The sequence below is a fragment of the Canis lupus genome, chromosome X, assembly GCF_003254725.2.
Source record: "Canis lupus dingo isolate Sandy chromosome X, ASM325472v2, whole genome shotgun sequence".
In the NCBI taxonomy this organism is placed as follows: domain Eukaryota; kingdom Metazoa; phylum Chordata; class Mammalia; order Carnivora; family Canidae; genus Canis; species Canis lupus.
Genome location: NC_064281.1, coordinates 85,541,480 through 85,564,102, shown reverse-complemented (window position 1 = coordinate 85,564,102; position 22,623 = coordinate 85,541,480). Strand labels below are relative to the sequence as shown.

Sequence of the window (22,623 nt, the reverse complement as noted above, 5' to 3'; positions counted from 1 at the left end):
ACACACTTGTGTTCTTTCTACAATTTCATGCTGTGATTTGTACAGTTCCCCATGTGCTATGGATGCTCAACAAATAATCAATGACATCTACTGCCTGGCTCCTGACCAAGAGTAGAATGCAGTGCAAATGTGCTCCATGCATCTTAAAGCACTGGAATATAAAGAACAGATAAATGAAGAGAAGTGTAAAGTGTGTGCCAGGTGCTTAGTATTCATCATTTAGCATCAGCAGCGGGTGTCAACGTTGAGGCAATTCTATTTTCAGACGCTGCTAAATAAATTCATCTCCTTTCCCTGGTATGACAATAATAGTAATAAATTCTACTGACTTTTCAAGATGAAACTCTGTCTCCTTAGGCTCCTGAAGCAGAAAATACTGAGCAAAATTGAAGCAAAATCGGCGGCAGAAATTCCTCAATAAATGACATTCAGGGGAGGCTTGTCTACTTCAGATGGCAAAGGACATGAAATGAATCCATGAATTACTGAGATGAAATCAATGACAATTAACCACAATAAAGGTCTCCTAAGTAGCTTAGTGCTAAAGTCACTTTTTGCCCTGAGGTTTACCCTCTCCCTAAATTTTTAAAAATATTTTATTTATTTATGAGAGAGAAAGAGAGACGGAGAGAGAGAGAGAGAGAGAGAGAGAGAGAGGCAGAGACACAGGCAGAGGGAGAAGCAGGTTCCACACAGGGAGCCCGACGTGGGACTCGATCCCGGGTCTCCAGGATCATGCCCTGGGCTGAAGGCGGCGCTAAACCGCTGAGCCACACGGGCTGCCCTCCCACTAAAAATTTTTAAGATTTATTTCTACGTTTAAGAGACAGAAAGAGCATGAGGTGTAGGGGCAAGGAAGAGGGAGAGAATCTCAAGCAGACTCCATGCTGCGCATGGAGCTCAACATGGGGCACCATCTCACAATCCTGAGATCACAACCCAAGTAGAAACCAAGCGTCAGAGGCTCAATTAACTGCACTCCTCAGGTGCCCTGTCTCTTATACAATTTTATCTAAAGAACTATTTCAGTTTAACCAAGGCAGGTCAGGCCCACTAGGAAGTAGTGTAGTAGAAAGTACTTTGGGCAGGAGGTTCTAAACCAAATTCTATCACTAATGATGTCAGGCAAATCATTTCTCCTCTCATCAATGGGAAAATGTTGTCAGGCTAATGTTTTCTCAACTGGAAAACGGCTGTTTGACAGTTTTTTATCAGTTTTAGAATCAATCACGCAAGCACTGTCTGTATAATATCCATCCCCCAAACCAACTCACCAATGAGAAGATTGCAAAAAAAAAAAAAAGGAAAGCAGAATTTTCCTTGATGTTACAAGCAGAAAACCTGCCTCCTTGGACAGTGGTTTGTTGCCCCAGGATGACTTTCTTCAATTAGGATTGATTCAAACTGAAACCATTTTTTCACACAGTTTTAATTGTTGTTGTTTTTATTGGAATTCCAGTTAATTAAAACATAGTGTAATATTATTGCTGTTTTGTTATTATTATTGTTAAACCAGATTGATTTGGTTAACTGCAGATCATATACCTGTGATATAATTGTCTAAAATTTCTTTCCCAAACTGTTTTTTCTAAACAGCAAATGTAATTATATTTAATTAGAAGAAATACAAGTTATTTCTAAAAATCTATACTGTTGAAGCTAGTTATAAAAGTTGCTGGGTATACAGGCATGACCCTAGCAAGTCACAGTTTGCATGTGGAAGAAAAGGTGTTAATCAGAAAGGCAAGGGGGGCATTTAAATGGATTTTCCCTCAAAATAAAAAAAAAAAAGAAAGAAAAGAGAGAACAGCAACCTGGCAGAGTAATCCTGGCAAGCACAGGGCCTCATGGTGTTCTGAGCCACATCAACCAGGCTGTCCCTCATTCTGCCTTCTTTGTCCCATATAAAGGAGGGAAATTAAAGGTGAAATGTACAATGCATGCATTTGACAACAAGCTGGGTAATTATTCTTTAGGCAGAAATACTCTAGTTGGTTTTTGAAACTGCACTGTAATAAAATTCCAGCACTGAAGTTACAACAATCTTTCATGTGAATTAACTTGAAGATAGGATTCAGCATAGATTCTAAATCTCACTGATATATGAGGCAAAATTCAGGGTAGATTAAGCTATAACTCATAATTGTTAAGGATTAATTAAAAAGGTACCATATTGTATCTCCACGTTTAGTACTTTCAAAGTTTGCTCTGAAGAATTAACCTATTCATCTGTGCTATGTTTAGTTATTTTAAGATCTATAACTACAGATAAGACATAGACACAGATATTGTAAAGGAAATTTATAACAAATAATAGCTATAACTGGACTTCACAGAACACATGCCTACTGTTCAAATTCCCTAGGCCAATGAATCAAGATATATACTAACTACCTAATGTCAGAGTATCAGAAGTGCAGGGATACTAGAGGGATAGTATAACCTTTAGAGGGACAGATAACGTTTTTAATACACATATTTTCAAGCTTTAGGTGAAAACAGAAATGTCGCATTCACAATTTGTATTTAGTCTCTAAATCTACAATGTAAAGATCAATTAAACTGATTGAAAGATTACATTAAAAGCAATTAACAAGATTTAAAATGATTGAAAGTGAGAAGCTTGTCTTCTGCTTATTTTGTTTACCCCAATAGTGACTCTCATGATGTTGGGCTCATGGTAGGTATGAATTACATAACTAGTAAGTGATTGGATGTAGTAGAGAAGAGTCTTAGATTCGCTGCTTGGCTGCTTGGTTTCCCTTTAGAAGCTGCTGTCTCTCCATGGAAATTATCAAATTGACATAAGAGAAAACCATGAATTTGCAGTTAAGAGTCAAGAGACCAAGCAAGAATAAGGCTTGGCAAATAAAGCAAGAATGTCAATTTTACTTTCCGTTGGGGCTTACATAAAGAGAGTCAGAGACTGGACGGTAATATTTGATTCTTAGATACAATCTACTGGGCATATCTCACTGTTACCTGCAGTTCAACATATCGAGTCATTATAACATTCCTCCACCACACAAAAATCACCTTCCATTAGGTATCTATATTTGTCATTGATACTCCATTCTTTGAATCCTCTAGGATCAAAACCAAGGTGAACATAAAATTTATCATCCAAATCAGGACACTTGAGAGCAAAAGGGGGAGCTATTGAAAATGATGCCAAGATAACTGGTTTAAACCAGAGCCTAGGGTCACACTTTTCACACATGACTCTTCCTTATCCTTTTCCAGTTAGTAAATCATGTCACTTTTTCCTTCCACATTTATCAAACCAATGCTCTCTGACTCCAGACTAATTCAACCTTAATTCATTATACCAGCCTGACATTCCTTAAAGCGCCTTTTCAGCATGTTATTTCTCTGCTGAAGTCGTCAAAGTCTAACACATTTACTGCCAGAAATACCAAGTCTAAATGTCTGTGTATAGTTTTCTTTCCCCTCTTTTTTACTGAGGCATAATTGATATACACCATTATATTTGTCCCAGGTATATAGCAAAATGATTCAATACATGTACATATTGCAAAATGATCACCACAGTAAATATAGTTAACATCCATCACTATACATAGTTACACAATTTTTTCTTGTAATGAGAACTTTTAAGATTTACTCTCTTAGCAATCTTCAAATATTCAATACAGTGTTTAACCATAATCTCCAGGCTGTATATTACACCCCCATGACATCAATTTTATAACTAGAAGTTTATACTTAGCATGATGCTTTCAATGTCCACCCATGTTGTTGCAAATGACAAGATTTCATCCTCTTTATGGCTAAATGATGTTCTGTTAAATATACACACCATACTTTCTTTAGCCATTCATCCATCAATGAGCACTTAGGTTGCTTCCATAGCTCAGCTATTATAAATAATGCTTCAATGATCATGGAGGTGTATATATCTTTCAAGTTAATTTTCTTCAGATAAATACTTATAAGTAGAATTGTAAGATCATATGGGGGTTCTATTTTTCATTTTTGAGAAACATCCATAGGTTTTCCATAATAGCTACACCAATTTACCTTCCTACCACAGTGTGTGAAGATTCCCTTTTCTCTATGACCTTCCCAGCACTTGTTATTTCTTGTCTTTTTGATAATAGCCATTCTAACAGGTGTGATGTGATAACTCATTATTGTTTTGATTTGCATTTCCCTGATGATAAGTGATGTTGAGCACCTTGAGTGCCTGTTGGACACCTGTATGTCTTCTTTGAAACTATATGTATTCAGATCCTATATTTTTTAACCAGACTATTTCTGTGGTTTTCTTTTTTGCTATTTATTTGTATGAGTTCTTTATATACTGTGGATATTAGCCCCTTATGGGATATTTGATTTGCAAATATTTTCTCCCATTCAGTAGATTGCCTTTTAATTTTGTTGATAGTTGCATAATCTTCAATAGATTTCATAATATGGCTCCTCTCTATTTTCGCAACCATGTTGTCTTACCACTGTACATACAGGTACCTGCCATTCTAACTTGTGAGGAGTTCTACAGTGCTTGAATACACCCGATGCCCTCATTTCCATGCCTCCACTCACAATAATCTCCCCAAAGGTAGTCTCTTCTTTTCCATACTTTCTTTTACTTCTTACGGTGCCAGTCCCCCATGAACACTTTTCCCTCTCTCCTCCTAGAAAAGGAAAGTAAAGTAGGTTTCATCTTGCACACCAACTCTAACTAGCTGTGATTGATTGCAGATGTATGTTGAGAAGGACTCTTAATCTGAGTACAGGCCTAATGGGAATAAATCAAGTGATAGACTACCCGCATCTAGTGATAGGTATAAGAGAGTAGAGCGGAGACACACAAACCATATGTAAAACATTCCTACCCCAGATTCTTTCTACTATTTCATGTGGATTGGCCTAATCTCTTTCATTAGACTATTAGCTTCTATAGGTCCTAGCAATGTTTGGGGATATAGTAGAAGCTCAGTAAGTACTTACTGATGAAGGTCTCTGGAATAAATGAGTGCCATTTCAATTTGACATCCCCTTCAGGGAACATTCTTTGGGGAATATAATGTTGCTGTTGTTTTTAAAAACACAAGCTTTGGAATCAGAGAGTTCTGGATTCTAACCCTGGACCGGCCCCCCTTAGTAGCCAAGGCCCCTCACTTGCCCTGAGCAAGTGACACAACCTTTCTGCATGCCCAAGTTTCTTCATCTTTAAAATGAGAATGATGTTCATACCCACTTGGCACTGTGTGCAGGTGCGTATTTGTAGTTTTTAAAATATAAGGTCAATTATATATGCTTAGCAGACTTCCTGGCACCTAGTAGGTGCTTCAACAAATTAGTTGCTGTTGTCTCAGTTTGTGTTTTTGAGCTGCTGCCTGTCCATATTTACTCCTATGGCAGGGAAATCTCTATATTCTCTGTCCTCCAGGGCTTTCTCCCCTCATGTTGTTCTTTGCCACCACTCAAGAAAAAACAGAACTCAAATTTTCATCCACATTGAAGAGTAAGGGGCTTAATATGTTTGTTATTCCTATTTTGAAAAAAAGATGATGGAGGGAAGGGAGTGTTTTTTCACAAAGGAATGAATACTTCTTGCTAACATGTTAAGAATGGACATATTTAAAAATTGGGGAGAAATTTTTCAGCTGGGGATAGGTACTATTTATTTTTCACCGAGGCAACAACAAGGACATTGTTACTGCACGACTTTTCAGTTTACCAAGCTGCTTTACATAAACACACCACACAAGCACTTATAATAAGCAGTTTCACTTGCATTTAAATTTCTTAAAGAGAAGAAACTTTTTTATTCACTTCTGCTTATCTTTTCTTTTCTCATTCCACACAGTTTACATTGCAAACCTTTCTCTCTTTCCTCATATTCCTTAGCATGGTATTCAAAGCCCTTTGTAATCCATTTCTTACCTATCATTCAGAGTTCTCCCACTCCAAAATATACACATAAATAAATAAATAAATAAATAAATAAATAAATAAATAAACACACAAGACAAACATAGACACCCACCCCCAGCTCTTGTAAGATGTTCGGAAGTGTCATGCTTTCTCTTTCCCTCTACCTTCTATAACCAACATATCCAGTTTAAATGTCCACCTTCCTCAAAATTCTCCCTTAAATTCCTCATGTCCCACCCTTATTCAAGCTGAAATCATTTACATAGATAGTACTTGCTGTCTGATAAGCACTTAGGTGTGACTTTTCCTTAGTGTGTGACTCACACTTAGGTGTGACTTTCCCATAGCACTTTGCACATGTTTTTACTATTGCACTGATCACATTGTGCTATAAGGAGCCGAGCACATATATGCTTTTGGATGGTAGAGCTGATACCATGCATCTCTATATCCCTCAGGCCAAGCACATTGCCTGATACATAAAGCCTTGTGGAGTGAATGAAACTCCCAAAGTAAACTATTAAGTCTTTGACGGGCAGGTTTAGAGCCTAGGTCTACCTCCCCCAGGGGACTATGACTTCTTAAAGGCACAAACTTTTCAGTACTTAGCGAAATAAAGGCACACAGTAAGTGCTTAATACATATTTTACTGAAATGGTAGGCTCCACAAATACCGACAAACACCTACCAATTCACAAGTCTCTGCTTCAGGTTATCTCATACCAACAGACAAGATGTATTCAGGTTCTGTCCCAACCCTTAAGATGAAACCACACTCAGAGATAGGACAGCACACAAAAGACTATAGTAAAGTAACAGAGTGTGTAGTCAGACTTTAAGATATGTGAGAAGGTAAGGATCTGTATGAGCTGGGATACTGAGGCTCCATGGAAGTGTCTCTCTGGATGCTAGAGGACAGGATGTATTTATATAGTCACAAGAAAGGGGAGGAAGAAGAGTATTACAGATGTGGAGAACAATAGTGTCACAGGGATTGCCCCACAAAGAGGGACACACTCTGGATCACTGATGAGACTAATCTGGATGAAGTATATTTGGTGCAATGGGGAGAGAATGGCAGGTAGCTATGCAGAAGCAGATTACCACAGGTCTTGAATGACAAGCTGGGGGACTGAACATGCCTGGGGACAATGGAGAGCCCCCAGAGGTTTGTTCGACAAGGAATAAAGTGACAAAGTAAAGAAAGTGACAAAATGTTTGTCTTACCTTGTCTAGTCCATTGTTAAATAGCCTATAAAAAACTGAGCTTCTGGATTTATTTGAATATAAGTACATTGGCATGAAGAGAGATATTTTCATAATTTCCCCTTGGATCTCATTAGAATATAAGATTAGTAATTTAACATGGCAATATTTGGGAAGATGGATGTCACATCTTAGATCAGCCACACAAGTTCAGAGTGGTACTCAGTAAGCCACTAAACTTTTCTGTGACTTTCTTTCAGGCTCTCAAATATGTCTATCCTGCATCTGGCTCCAATGGAGACTTACACACTGATGCTGAAATAATAAATGAGCAAAAGGTTCTACTCTTGCTTATAACTAAAATTGCTTATGATGGCTACAGTGAAGCTACTTCATATTTCTGCCTTAAAAAAACCTCATTAGAAGATGCTACAAATCGGGATGCCTGGTGGCTCAGTGGTTGAGCACCTACCTGCCTTTGGCTCAGGTTGTGATCCTGGGGTCCTGGGGTAGAGTCCTGCATCAGGCTCCCTCTGGGGAGCCTGCTTCTCCCCCTGCCTATGTCTCTTGTCTCTGCCTCTCTCTTTGTGTCTCTCATAAATAAAATCTTTTTTTTTTTAAAGAAGACGCTACAAATCAATGTGACAAAGACAAAGACAGCAATAGAAAAATGGGCAGAGGACACAAAAAGGCAACACACAGAAAAGAAATACAGGTGACCAATAAGCCTTTAGTAAAGTAAAAATTTCAATGGTAATCAAAGAATGTAAATTAAAGCAAGAATGAAGTACCATATTTTTTCTAACAGATTGTTAAAGATTTGTAATATGGACAAATCTTTGTGACAGGAGTGAAGCATGCTGGTTAGTGTTACAATTGTGCAAATGTTTTGAAAGTCTGTCTGGCTATACATTTCAAAGACCTTCAAAATGCATACTCTTTGACCCAGTGTTTTCATTCCTAGGAATTGACTCTCAGGAAATTATCTGAGAATGACAAAAAAATTTAGCTACAGACAGATTAATTACGTTATTATTTCTAACAATAAAAATAAATACAAACAATGTATATGTCCAACAATTGAAGAGTTGTTAAATGATATCTTAGTCTGTCCACAGTAGATACTATGCAGCCATTGAAAATGCCATAGAGGAAATATATAATGACATGGTAAGATGGCCATCATATATCATTAAGTGGGAAAACATCATATAGAATCTAGTTATATTTGGTTAAAAAAAATTCTACCTGTGTGTGGATGTACATATGTATGTGCATGTGTGTGTGCATATATGTGTGTGGGGGTATACATAATGATTTTCATAGTATGTGAAGAAAAAGAGAAGACCAAAAATGGTACATGCCAACATGTTAGTAGTCATTTCTCAGTGGTGAGACTGCAAGTCCTTATTACCTTCTTTTTGCTTGTCTGTATTCTACATTTTACATAATAAATATTACTTGTATTTCTAAAGGACTATTTTAAAAAATCACATTAGGTATCTAATAAATGTTTCTTTAAAAATGGCTTGTTTTTGGGCAGCCCCGGTGGCTCAGCGGTTTGGTGCTGCCTGCAGCCCAAGGCGTGATCCTGGAGACCCGGGATCGAGTCCCACATCGGGCTCCCCACATGGAGCCTGCTTCTCCCTCTGCCTGTGTCTCTGCCTCTTGCTCCTCATTGTGTCTCTCATAACTAAATTAAAAAAAAAATCTTAAAAAAAAAGAGTCTAAAAAAAAAAAGGCTTGTTTTGGCAGCCCAGGTGGCTCAGTGGTTTAGCACCACCTTGAGCCCAGGGCCTGATCCTAGAGACCCAGGAACAAGTCCCATGTCAGGCTCCCTACATAGAGCCTGCTTCTCCCTCTGCCTGAGTGTCTCTCTCTCTCTCCCTCCTTCTCTCTCTCTCTCTCATAAATAAATAAAATCTTTTTTTTAAAATGGCTTGTTTTTTTTTAAAAAAGACATGAGCTCATTTAGAAGCATTTTTGGTATAGGCTGAGATTATGAGGACTTCTTGTTTTACCAAAGGCAGGCAGTTTCCTTTCAGCATTGGATGCCAGGGCCAAATGCTATTCAAGTTGCCTTTCAAGGCAGCCACCTCAGAAGCAGTGCATCATGGCAGGTAGGCCTAGGCTAGTGTGGTAAAACCAAGAGAAGTCACAAGAGCCATGGGGTCACAGGGAAGCTAGGGTCGAGTTCAGGGCAGTCAAGAGGTGCCATGGATCCAGAAGGAATGGGCGAAAGGCAAGATCTTAGCAGGGGAGCCTGGCAAAGATCAGTTTTTACAGCACCAAACAGTGCTGAAGCATAATGGTGGGAGCAAAGTCTGCATTTAAGGGGAGGCCCAGAGCAAAGGCTTCAAATCAGGCAAAAAAGAATAACTGAAGAGGAGAAATTGTTGGAAAAAACCAGGGACAGCAGCAGTAGATGAGGGCATGAGTGTTGAGGCTTTCTATGCTAGGTTTAAGCAGCCCTCCTGGCATGGTGTGATTGTTTCCCTAGTGCATCTACATAGAAGTAGAATGACAGGTGTTAGGTCTTGAGGAGCTTCCAATTCAGTAGCATTTCCTTTCCTCACTTAGGTTACCAATAACAAGATTTTTGGTTTTTTTCATTTTGAAAATAAGGAAAATATTAAGAAAGATATTATTAAGAAATAAAGTTGACACTAAAGAATGTGTTTATATCTGTAGCCAAGTATATTTTCTCTTTTTAAAACCAAATTTACCCCCCTTCAAGTCATAAGCAACACTGGAAAGTAAAACATACATCCCAGAGAAGTACAGGAAGACAGGTGCTTGACCTCATCCTAGCCTCCCAAGAGGAAGAAGGAAAAGGGCTGGACTTCACCAATTCAGTCTGGCTTCCAAACTCACCAATAAAATTAATCACTTATTCTCCCCCTGGAGAAGAGTGAGTGAAGGAGCAGAGAGAAGCCAAAAGTGCAACACTAATGGGACTCCCTCAGTGTGAAATGAGATATCCAAAATGAGGAGGAAGCATGCCCTCACTAACAGCAAGATCATACGATCTAAACATCTTCAGTTTGACTAGACACTGGCAAATAGTTCATTAAAAATTCTGTGCCAATTTGCACTCCATTTTCTTCACATTCACATTTGGAATCATCAGACTTTTAAAAGTTTGCCAATGTGATAGGTAGAAAGTGGTGACTGATTGTTTTCATGTGCATTTCCCTCCTAACTAGTGAAGATAGGCATGATTCTTTTGTCTTGTTTTGTTTTTATTTAAATCCTAGTTTGTTAAAAATAATAATAATAATAATAAAAAGCCTGGATGGCTCAATCAGTTAAGTAACTAACTCTTGATTTCAGCTCAGGTCATGATCTCAGGGTCATGAAATCATGCCCACCCCCCACCCACTTTCAGGTTCCATGCTGGGCATGGAGCTTAAGATTCTCTCTCTCCCGCTGCGTCTTCCCCCTCCTCCCTCTCTCTCTCTCTCTCTCTCTCAAAATAGATAAATAAATTAATTAATTAAGATACAGTGTAATATTGGTATCAGGGGTACAATTTAATGGTGATTCTTAGCCATTCAGATTTTCTCTTCTGTGAATTGTGCACTTATACATTTTAAATTTTAATTTTTCTAATCAGGTTTTTCTAATCTAATAGCCTTTTTCTTATATATGTGTATATGTTCCTAAAATATTCTGGATCATTTGTCAGCTAAATGCTCTGCAAACATCATACATTCTGGGAAGTGTCTTGATACACAGAAGACTTGACTTCAACGTATTCATCAATACTTTCCTTTATGGTTTGTCCTTCGTATGTTGTTTATGAAATCTTTCCCAGCTCTGAGGTTATATATTTGACTACACCAAAGTTGTAAAGTTTTGCTTTTTCTGTTTAAGCCTTTGTGAGGTCAAGTCTTCTGGTTACTAAAATGCAATATCCTTGTCTTTTTCTTCAGGACTACTTTTAATTCTTTAATTAAATGCTTTATAATCTTACAGTGTCTGTTACTTTTGTGAATGTATTTCTTTCCATCACATTTTTCTAAATTTAATTACTAGCGTATAAATATTCCTTGATTTTTTGTTTTGGTTTTTGTTTTTTAAGAGAGGGAGCAGGGAAGGGCAGAGGGAAGGAGAGAGAGAATCTCAAGGCTCCATGACGGCCCCAGGGGGAAGAGGGAGTTGAGCTCCATCTCATGACCCTGAGATAATGACCTAAGATGGAATCAAGAGTCAGACACTCAACCAACTGAGCCACCCAGGCACCCCTCCCTTGATTTTTTAAAAATATTTATCTTGTATCTAGATCACTTATTGAACTCTCTTATTGGTAATAATAGCTTACCTGTACAATATATTGTTCCTTTTATTACTAGACAGTGTCCTCTTTTAACACTGTTAATGTTATTTGGCTTAAGTTCTATTTTTGTATGATACTAATTTTGCCATACTAGCTTTGCTTCTGCCTAGTATTTGCCTCATTTGTATTCTTCTTTCCTTTATTTTCATTCTGTTTATTTCTCTTAAGCTTGTCTCTTATAATGTGTATATAGGTGCTTTTTGTTATTTTTATTTTGTTTTGCACTCCTTCTTAATTTTTTTAAGTCAATTTGCCAACATATAACACTCAGTGCTCATCCCATCAAGTGCCTTCCTTAGTGCCTGTCACCCAGTCACCCCACCTCCTTCAACAATCCTTTGTTTCCCAGAGCTAGGAGTCTTTCATGGTTTGTCTTCCTCTCTAATTTTTCCCCACTCTGTTTTCCTCCTTTCCCTTATAAGCCCTTTCACTATTTCTTATATTTCACATATGAGTGAAACCATATGATGGTTTTCCGTCTCCGATTGACTCATTTCACTCAGCATAATACCCTCCAGTTCCATCTACATCGAAGCAAATGTGGGTATTCGTCAACTGTGGGTATTCGTCCTTTCTGATGCCTGGATAATATTTCATTGTATATATACCACATCTTCTTTATACTTTCATCTGTTGAAGGACATCTTGGTTCCTTCAACAGTTTGGGTATTTTTGACATTGCTGCTATGAACATCGGGGGCTTTTTGTTATTTTTAATTTAGTCCAATAGGTCCTGTCTTATGAAAGTTTTGTTTAATTTATATTGGTTGCAATTAATGATTTTTTCCCTGCTTTTGACATTTTTCATTTTATTAAACTTTGTAATTTGGCTTTTCTGTTTGTCGATTCCTACTTTTTGTTGAGTTTCTTTATTTCATTTTCCCTCTGTTGGTTGGAAATTATAACATATATTTTTTAGTGAGTATCTTTACATTTTTAACAAACGTGAACTAGAGACTTCTGTATACAGCATCTTCATCCTCCTTTCAAACAATACTGAACATCCACATATTTCCTCTGATTGGGTTCTAGAGTTTTAGTTAGATCTTCTATTATAAATGCACAAGTGTTATTTTATAGTTTATAGTTAATTAAATAACCATCATATTTTAGTGTTTTGTCTTCATCATTGCTGCTTGTACCCTATGCCTTCCTTCTGGGTTGACTTCCTATTTGACAAAAAAAAATCTTAAGTAATATTGTATGTCCACTACACTTTAATTAAAATTTCTTTTAAATGCAAATAAAGTAATTCTTTTTGTATTCTAAGATTTTATTTTTTTTAGATCAGTTTTTGGTTCACAGAAAAATTGAGAGGAAGGTACACAGACTTCCCATATGGCCTCTGACCCCACACATGCAACCTCCCTCATTACCAACATCCTTCTCCAATGTGGGACATTTGTTAAAATTAATGAACCTACATAGACACATCCTTATCACTCAAAGTCCATAGTTTACATTAGGGTTCATTTATGGTGCTGTTCATTCTATGGATTTGGACAAAAGTATAATGAGATATACCTGTGACTATAGTATCACACAGACTATTTTCACTGCCCTAAAAATCTGTTTTTCTTCTTCATCTCTCCCTCCCCACTAACTCCTAGCAAAACCAATGATCTTTTTACTGTCTTTATAGTTTTGCCTTTTCCATATTGTCATATACATGGAATTATATGGAGTATAACTTTTTCAGATTGGCTTCTTTCACATAGTAATATGCATTAGGAATTTTCCATGTCTTTCATATCTTGATAACTCATCTATTTTTAGTTCTAAATAATATTCCATTGTATGGATGTACTATGGTTTATTTATCCACTCACCTACTAAAGGATGTCGTGGTTGCTTCCAAGTTCTAGCAATCATGAATAAAGCTTCTATAAACAATTGTGTTCAGGTTTATGTGTGCAGTTAAGTTTCCAATCATTTGGATAAATACGGAGTGTGATGGCTGGATCATGTTAAAAGCATGCATAGTTTTGCAAGAAACAACCAAAACATCTTCTAAAGTGGCTGTACCATTTTGCAATCCCACAAATAATGAATGAAAGTTCCTGTTGTTCAACATCCTCAGCAGTATTTGGTATTGTCAGCATTCTTGAATTTTGCCATTCTAATGTGTATGTGGTGATATCCCATTGGGTTTTTTTTCTTATATTCCATTGTTTTAATTTTCATTTCCCTGATGATATATGATGTGTCACATCTTTTCATATGATCTTTACCATCTATATATCTTCTTTGATGAGGTCTTTGTTAAGATCTTGGGTACATTATTTTTTAAATTGTTGAGCGTTAAGAGTTCTTTATGTATTTTGGATAATAGTCCTTTTTCAGACATGTCTTTTGTAAATATTGTATTCTAATCCATGCCTTGTCTTTTTATTCTCTTGATAGTGTATTTTGCAGAGCAGAAATTTTTTGTTTTAATGAGGTCCGGTTTATCAATTAGTTATTTCATAGTTCTTCAGGTGGTTCCTTTGGACAAACTGAATTTTCTCATTGTTGGATTCAATTTGCATTGGTGTTGTATACAAAAAGGCATCACCAAACCCAAGATCATCCAGGTTTTCAGCTATGTTATTTCCAGGAATTTTATGGTTTTGAAATTTACATTTAGGTCTGTGATCAATTTTGAGTTATTATTTTTTTTGTGTGAAGAGGATGTGGTCCATGTCTAGATTCATTTTTTTGCATATCAATGTCCAATTGTTACAGTACCATTTTTGGAAAAGAAAATCTTTGCTTCATTCTATTTCTGTTAATCCTTTGTGAAAGATCAGTTGAGTATATTTATGTGGGCTTATTTCTGGGTTCTCTATTTTGTTCTATTAATTTACTTGTTTATTTTTTCCAATAATGCATTGCTTTGATGATTCAAGTGCCATAATAAGTCTTGAAGTGAGGTGGTATCAGTTCTTCAATTGTCCTTCTTCAATATTGAGTCCTTCATTCTCATTCTTTTATCTCTCATTATAAACCTTAGAATCAATTTTCTGTATCTGTTGATATTATCATGTAATTTTTCTTTTTTAGCCTATTGATGTGATAAATTACATTGATTTTTCAATGTTGAATCAAACTTGTATACCTTGGATAAACCCCGCTTGGTTGTGGGATATAATTCTTTTTATACATTCTTGGATTGAATTTGCTAATATTTTGTTGAAGATATTTGTATGTATGTTCATGAGACGTGTTGGTCTGTAGTTTTCTTTTATTGTAATATATTTGTCTTGTATTGACATTAGAATAATGCTGGTCTCATAGAATGAGGTAAGAAATATTCCCTCTGCTTCTTCTTCTGAATGGGGTGTAAAGAATTGGTATAATTTTACCAGTGAGCCCATTTGGACCTGGTGCTTTCTGTTTCAGAAGATGATAATTTTTTATTCAATTCCTATTTTAGATATAGAACTATGTAAATGGTCTATTTCTTCCTGTGTGAGGTTTGAAAGACCATATTTTTCAAGGAATTCGTCCATGTTATGTCATCAAAAGTTATGAGCAAAAACATTCATGGTATTTATTTATTATCATTTTAGTGGTCCATGGGATCTCTAGTGATGTCTCCTCTCTCATTTGATACCAATAATTTTTGTCACCTCTCTTTTTTCCTTAGAATGCCGAGGCTTTTTTATTATATCAATATTTTCAAATAAGCAGTTTTAGGTTTCATTGACTTCCTATATTTTTTAAATTTCATTGATTTCTGTGCAGGTTATTATGATTTCTTTTCTTCTGCCTACTTTAGATTTAATTTTCTTTTCTTTTTCTGGTTTCTTAAGGTGGAAGCTTAGTTGTTGATTTTAGCTCTTTCCTCTTTTCTAATATATGCATTCAATGCTATAAATTTCCTTGATGGAATTGCTTTCATTGCATCACACAAATTTTGAAAAGTTGTGTTTTCAATTCCATTTATTTAAAATTATATCCTAACTTCTTTGAGATTTTTCTTTGATCCATGTATTATTACAAGTGTTTTGCTTAATCTGCACATATTTGGGGGTTTTCCAATTGGCTTGTTTTATTGATTTCTTATTTAATTCCATTGTGGTCTGAAAACATTGAATAATTTTTATTCTTTTATACTTGTTCAGGTGTGTTTATGGCCCAGAATGTGTTCTACCTTGCTGAATGCTCCAATGTGAGCTTCAGAAGGTGTATTCTGCTGCTGTTGGATGAAGTAATCTATACACATTTATAAATGTCCACTAATTGATCATGTGGTTGGGCTCAACTACATCCTTAATGATTTTCTGCTAGCAGGGTTTTGTCCATTTCCGGTAGAGTAATATTGAAGTCTCCAACTGTAATAGTGTATTCATCTATTTCTTCTTGCAGTCCTAACAGTTTCTTTTTTGTACATTTTTTTCTACTGGAATTCGATTTGCCAACATATAGTATAAAACACAGTGCTCATCCCATCAAGTGCTGCCCTCAGTGCCCATCACCCAATCACGCCATCCCTCCACCCACCTCCCCTTTCACTACCCCGTGTTTGTTTCTGAGAGTTAGGAGTCTCTCATGTTTTATCACACTCTATGATTTTTTCCACTCATTTTCTCTCCTTTCCCGTATCATCCCTTTCACCAGTTTTTTATTCTCCATATGAGTGAAACCATATAATGATTGTCCTTCTTCAATTGATGTACTTCACTCAGCATAATACCCACTGTTCAATCCACATCAAAGCAAATGGCGGGTATTCATTGTTTCAAATGGCTGAGGAATATTCCATTGTATGCATATATCACATCTTCTTTATCCATTCATCTTTTGATGGACACTGAGGCTCCATCCACAATTTGGCTATTGTGGACATTGCTGCTATAAACATTGGGGTGCAGGTGACTCAGCGGTTCACTGCATCTGTATCTTTGGGGTAAATCCCCAGAGGTGCAATTGCTGGGTCGTAGGGCAGATCTATTTTTAACTCTTTGAAGAACCTCCACACAGTGTCCCAGAGTGGCTATACCAGTTCACATTCCCACCAACAGTGCAAGAGGGTTCCCCTTTCTCCACATCCTCTCCAACATTTGTTGTTTCCTGTCTTGTTAATTTTCACCATTCTCACTGGTGTGAGGTGGTATCTCATTGTGGTTTTGATCTCCCTGATGGCCAGTGATGCAGAGCATTTTCCAATGGGCTTGTTGGTCATGTGTATGTCCTCTTTGGTGAAATTTCTTTTCATCTCTTTCACCCATTTCATGATTGGACTGTTTGTTTCTTTGCTGTTGAGTTAAATAAGTTCTTTATAGATCTTGGATACTAGCCCTTTATGTGATATGTCATTTGCAAATACCTTCTCCCATTGTATAGGTTGTCTTTTAGTTTTGTTGACTGTTTCTTGTGCTGTGCAGAAGCTTTTTTATCTTGATTAAGTTGCAACAGTTCAATTTTGCTTTTGTTTCCCTTGCCATCATTGGTGTATCTTGCAAGAAGTTGCTGTGGCCAAGTTCAAAAAGGGTGTTGCCTGTGTTCTCCTCTAGGCTGTGGATAGATTCTTGTCTCTCAGTTAGATCTTTTGTCTATTTTGAGCTTATCTTTCCATATGGTATAAGAGAATGGTCCAGTTTCATCATCTTTGTGCATATGGCTGTCCAATATTCCGAGTACCATTTATTAAAGAGACTGTCCTTTAACCAGTGGATATTCTTTCCTGCTTTGTCAAAGATTGGTTGAGCATAGAGTTGAGGGCCCATTTCCGGGTTAGCTATTCAGTTCCATGGATCTAGGTGTCTGTTTTTGTGCCAGTACCACACTGTCTTGATGATCACAGCTTTGTAGTACAACCTGAAAACTGGCATTGTGATGCCCCTGGCTCTGGTTTTCTTTTTCAATATTCCCCTGGCTATTCGGGGTCTTTTCAAATCCCACACAACAATTGAGATTATTTGTTCCAACTCTCTGAAGAAAGTCCATGTAGTTTTGATAGGGATTGCATTGAACATGTAAATTGCCCTGGGTAGGATAGACATTTTCACATTATTAACTCTTCCAATCCATGAGCATGGAATATTTTTCCATCTCTGTGTCTTACTCAATTTCTTTCAGAAGTTTTCTGTAGTGTTTAGGGTATAGATCCTTTACCTCTTTGGTTAGGTTTATTCCTAGGTATCTTATGCTTTTGGATGCCATTGTAAATGGGACTGACTCCTTAATTTCTCATTCTTCAATCTCATTGTTAGTGTATAGAAATGCCACTGACTTCTGGGCATTGATTTTGTATCCTGCCACACTGCTGAATTGCTATGAGTTCTAGCAATCATGGCGTGGAGAATTTTGAGTTTTCTATATATAGTATCATGTCATCTGTGAAGAGGAAGAGTTTGATTTCTTCTTTGCCAATTTGAATGCCTTTAATGTCTTTTTGTTGTCTGATTGCTGAGGCTAGGACTTCTACTATTATGTTGAATAGCAGTGGTGAGAGTGGAATCCATGTTGTGCTCCTGATCTTAGGACAAAGGCTCTCAGTGTTTCCTCATTGAGAATGATATTTGCTGTGGGCTTTTCATAGATGGCTTTTAAGATGCTGGGGAATGTTCCCTCTGTCCCTACCCTCTGAAGAGTTTTGATCAAGAATGGATGCTGTATTTTGTCAATTGCTTTCTCTGCATCTATTGAGAGGATCATATGATTCTTGTTTTTTCTCTGATTGATATGATCTATCACGTTGTTTTACGAGTGTTGAACCAGCGTTGCAACCCGGGGATAAATCCCACATGGTCATGGTGAATAATCTTCTTAATGTATTGTTGGATCCTATTGGCTAGTATCTTGTTGAGAATTTTTTGCATCTGTGTTCATCAGGGATATTGGTCTATAATTCTCCTTTTTGGTGGGGTTTTTGTCTGGTCTTGGAATTAAGGTGATGCTGGCCTCAAAAAACGAGTTTGGAAGTATTCCATCCCTTTCTATCCTTCGGAATAGCTTTGGTAGAATAGGAATTGTTTCTTCTTTAAATTTTGATAGAATTCTCCTGGGAAGCCATCTGGCCCTGGACTTTTGTGTCTTGGGAGGTTTTTGATGACTGCTTCAATTTCCTCCCTGGTTACTGGCCTGTTCAAGTTTTCTATTTCTTCCTGTTCCAGTTTGCTAATTTCTGGTTTTCCAGAAATGCATCCATTTCTTCTGGTTGCCTAACTTATTGGCATATAGCTGCTCATATACATTTTTAAAATCGTTTGTATTTCCTTGGTATTGGTTGTGATCTCTCCTCTTTCATTCATGATTTTATTGAGTTGCCTTTTTTCTTTTAACTAAGGCTGGGTAATGGTTTATCTATCTTATTAATTCTTTCAAAGAACCAACTCCTGGTTTTCTTGATCTGTTCTACAGTTCTTCTAGTCTCCATTTCATTGAGTTCTGCTCGAATTTTTATTATCTCTCTTCTTCTGCTTGGTGTAGGTTTTACTTCTTCTTTCTCCAATTCCTTTAGGTGCAAGGTTAGCTTGTGTATTTGAGTTTTTTTTCCAATTTTTTGAGGGAGGCTTGTATTGTGATGTATTTCCCTCTCAGGACGGCTTTTGCTGTATCCTAAAGATTTTCTTTTTTCTTTTTTCTTTTTTTTTTGAGGGGGAGCCCGCTTTATTGGGGACAGACCACTGCACATGACCCATAGAGAAAGGCAGGCTAGGGGGTGTCCTACGCATCAGGCGCAAAAAGGTACACGGGAGGTTTTGCTAAGAAAGATCAACTGGAACATGGTTTCCTCCGGGGGCATCCCCCACCTCCTCCCTCGGAGGGGTCAGGACATGCCCAACCATCTCCTTGAAGGTAGCTCTGGTCCGCTAGAGATACAGTCCCTCGGGGATGCCCTCTTGTTTTTTTTATAAAGAACATTTTCTTTAGATTTCTTGAAATCTTCATTTGTTACTTTCATCCGACGTTCTCTCAAGGCCATCAGACCTGCCTCTGTGCAGATGGCCTTGATGTCAGCACCAGAGAGGTCATCCTTAGCCATGATCATCGGCCAGTGCCATCCTGCTTGTGTGGATCTGAAAGATGCGCTTCTTAATCTTTTCATCAGGCAGGGGGAACTCAATCTTCCTGTCAATGCGGCCTGGTCTGATAAGTGCTAGATCCAAGGTTTCTATCTGGTTTGTGGCCATGATGACCTTCACATCACCCCTTGAATCAAATCCATCCAACTGGTTCAACAGTTCCAACATTGTTCATTGAATTTCCCTCTCCCCACCAGAATTTGAGTTGTATCTTTTTGTTCCAATGGCATCAATTTCATCAATAAACACGATGGATGGTGCATGTTCTTCTGCAACTCGAAACAATTCCCGAACGAGTTTGGGCCTGTTGCCTAGGTACTTTTGAATAAGTTCAGAGCCAACCACTCTCAAGAAAGTGGCTGAGGTTTGGTTTGCTACTGCTTTGGCTAATAAGGTTTTACCTGTGACGGGCGGACCATAGAGAATGACCTCCTTTGGGGTCATAATGTTCAGGATGAGTGAGAGGAAGCTCCACGGATTCCTTAGTTTCCTGGAGTTGGTTGTCCAACATCCCGATATCAGCATAGGCTTCGTGGGGGGCCTTTTCTACCTTCATTACTGAGACCAAGGGATCCGTGTCATACATGAGTACCTCTATGACAGCATGCACCTTGTGGTTGAGCAGGACGGAGCAGCCTGGTTCCAGCAGATCCTTCTCTACAAAGGAAAGAATGCTGACATAGTGTTCTGAACCCACAGATGTAGACACGATGGCATGATTGTCATCAATGATTTCTTCCAAGGCTCCTACTGACATTGGGGTCCCCCTCAGATCATCCACCTTAGATCTTTCCTCCTCTTGCTTTTCTTCTAAAGGCTTCATTTGTTCCTTATTTCTAATTAATTCTTCCTCCGAGAAGATAGTATTTAATTCTCTCTAACTTCAATAATTATAACCAGCATTGAGTGTGAGGTGTCACCAGTGGAAGCTTGCTCACAGCATCTGGTCCCTTTGTTTTCTTCTTTGTCCCCACTCTGGTTGGTATGGGAGGTTCATATTTCTTTTGCTTGTCCTTGTCATCCTTCTTGCCACCTCCAGGGACATGACCACCACTCTGACTTTGACCCATCTTGCTTCAGCCGCTCAAAACCCCCAAAGATTTTCAACAGTTGTATCTTCATTACCATTAGTTTCTATGAATCTTTTTAATTTTTCTCTAATTTCCTGGTTGACCCATTCATCTTTTTGTAGGATGATCTTTAACCTACACATGTTTGAGTTACTTCCAAATTTCTTCTTCTGATTGTGTCTAGTTTCAAAGCACTGTGGTCTGAAAACATGCAGGAGACAATCCCAATCTTTTGGTATCAGTTGAGACCTGATTTGTGACCCAGTATGTGATCTATTCTGGAGAAAGTGCACTTGAGAAGAATGTGTATTCAGTTGCGTTCGGATGGAAAGTTCTGTAAATATCTGTGAAACCCATCTGGTCCACTTTGTCAATTAAAGCCCTTGTTTCTTTGGTGATATTGTGTTTAGAAGATCTGTCATTTGCATAAAGCTCCATGTTGAAGTCTCCTACTATTAGTTTATTATTATCTAAGTATGTCTATACTTTGGCTATTAATTGATTGATATATTTGGCAGCTCCCACAATAGGGGCATAAATACTCATGATTGTTAGGTCTTCTTGTTGGATAGACCCTTTAAGTATGAGACAGTGCTCCTCTTCATCATTTACTACAGTCTTTGAGATAAACTTTAATTTATCTGATATGAGGATTGCTACCCCAAGCTTTCTTTTGAGGACCATTGGAATGGTAAGTGGTTCTCTAACCTTTCATTTTCAGGCTGGAGGTGTCCTTAGATCTAAAATAAGTCTCTTGTAGACAGCAAATAGGTGGGTCTTGCTTTTTTATCTAGTCCAAAACCCTGCATCTCTTGATGGGATCATTTAGCCTGTTTATGTTCAGAGTAACTATTGAAAGATATGAATTTAGTGTCATCTTAATACCTATTCAGTCTCTGTTTTTGTGGGTTATTTCTTTGAGCGTCCTCTTCTTTTACAGAGTCCCCCTTAATATTTCTTGCAGAGTTGTTTTAATGGTGACATATTCTTTCAGTGTCTGCCTATCTTGGAAGTTTTTTATCTCTCCTTCTATTCTGAATGAGAGCCTTGCTGGATAAAGTATTCTTGCCTGCATGTTCTTCTCATTTAGGACCCTGAATATATCCTGCCAGCCCTTTCTGGCCTGCCAGGTGTCTGTGGAGAGGTCTGCTGTTAATCTCATATTTCTCCCCATATAAGTTAGGGATCTCTTGTCTCTTGCTGCTTTAAGTATTTTCTCCTTATCTTTGATTTGTAATTTTCACTATTAAATGTCAAGGTGTTGAATGGCTTTTACTGATTTGAAGGAGAGAACCTCTCTATCTCCTGGATCTGAATGCCTGTTCCCCCTCCCCCCCCAAATTAGGGAAGTTCTCAGTTATGATTTGTTCAAATATGCTTTCTGGTGCGCCGGCCATCTCGGCACCCTCTGGATCCTCAATTATACCTAGATTCTTCCTTCTGAGGCAATTGTTTATTTCCTTAACCTTTTCGCATGGTCTTTCAATTGTTTTTCTCTTTCCTCAGCTTCCTTCCTTGCCATCAACTTGTATTCTATGTCACTCACTCTTTCTTCCACTTCATTAACCCTCGTCATTAGGACCTCCAGTTTGGATTGTGTATCATTTAATTGATTTTTAATTTAGGCCTGATTAGATCTAAATTCTGCAGTCATGAAGTCTCTTAAATCCTTTATGTTTTTTTTCCAGAGCCACCAGGAGTTTTATAATTGTGCTTCTGAATTGGCTTTCTGATATCGAATTGTAATCCAGATTGTGTAACTCTGTGGCAGAGAGTACTGTTTCTGATTCTTTCTTTTGTAGTGAGTTCTTCCTTCTAGTCATGTTGCTCAGTGCAGAGTGGCTGTATTGGTTACCTGAGTGATGAATATCAACCACGATCTAAGTAAATTTCACCCTAGATTATTCTGACGAGGTCGAAGACCAGAAAATAAAAACGAAAATCAGAGCGAAATAAAACAAAGCCACTAAAGTGAAAAACAAATTTTAAAACATAGTAGTAGGGAGGCAGAGCAAGATGGTGGAAGAGAATGGTCCTCAAGTCACCTGTCCCCACCAAATTACCTAGATAACCTTCAAATCATCCTGAAAAC

At 37.6% G+C, this 22,623-nt stretch overlaps 1 protein-coding gene and 1 pseudogene across 5 annotated transcripts in view; both read right to left on the bottom strand.

The window, feature by feature from the left end:
- RTL4 (retrotransposon Gag like 4) overlaps positions 1-22,623 on the bottom strand; it is a 504,413-nt gene that overhangs the window by 399,167 nt on the left and 82,623 nt on the right. The gene's annotated exons all lie outside the window — the stretch shown is intronic.
- Positions 19,120-20,533, bottom strand: LOC112649236 (26S proteasome regulatory subunit 4-like; annotated as a pseudogene).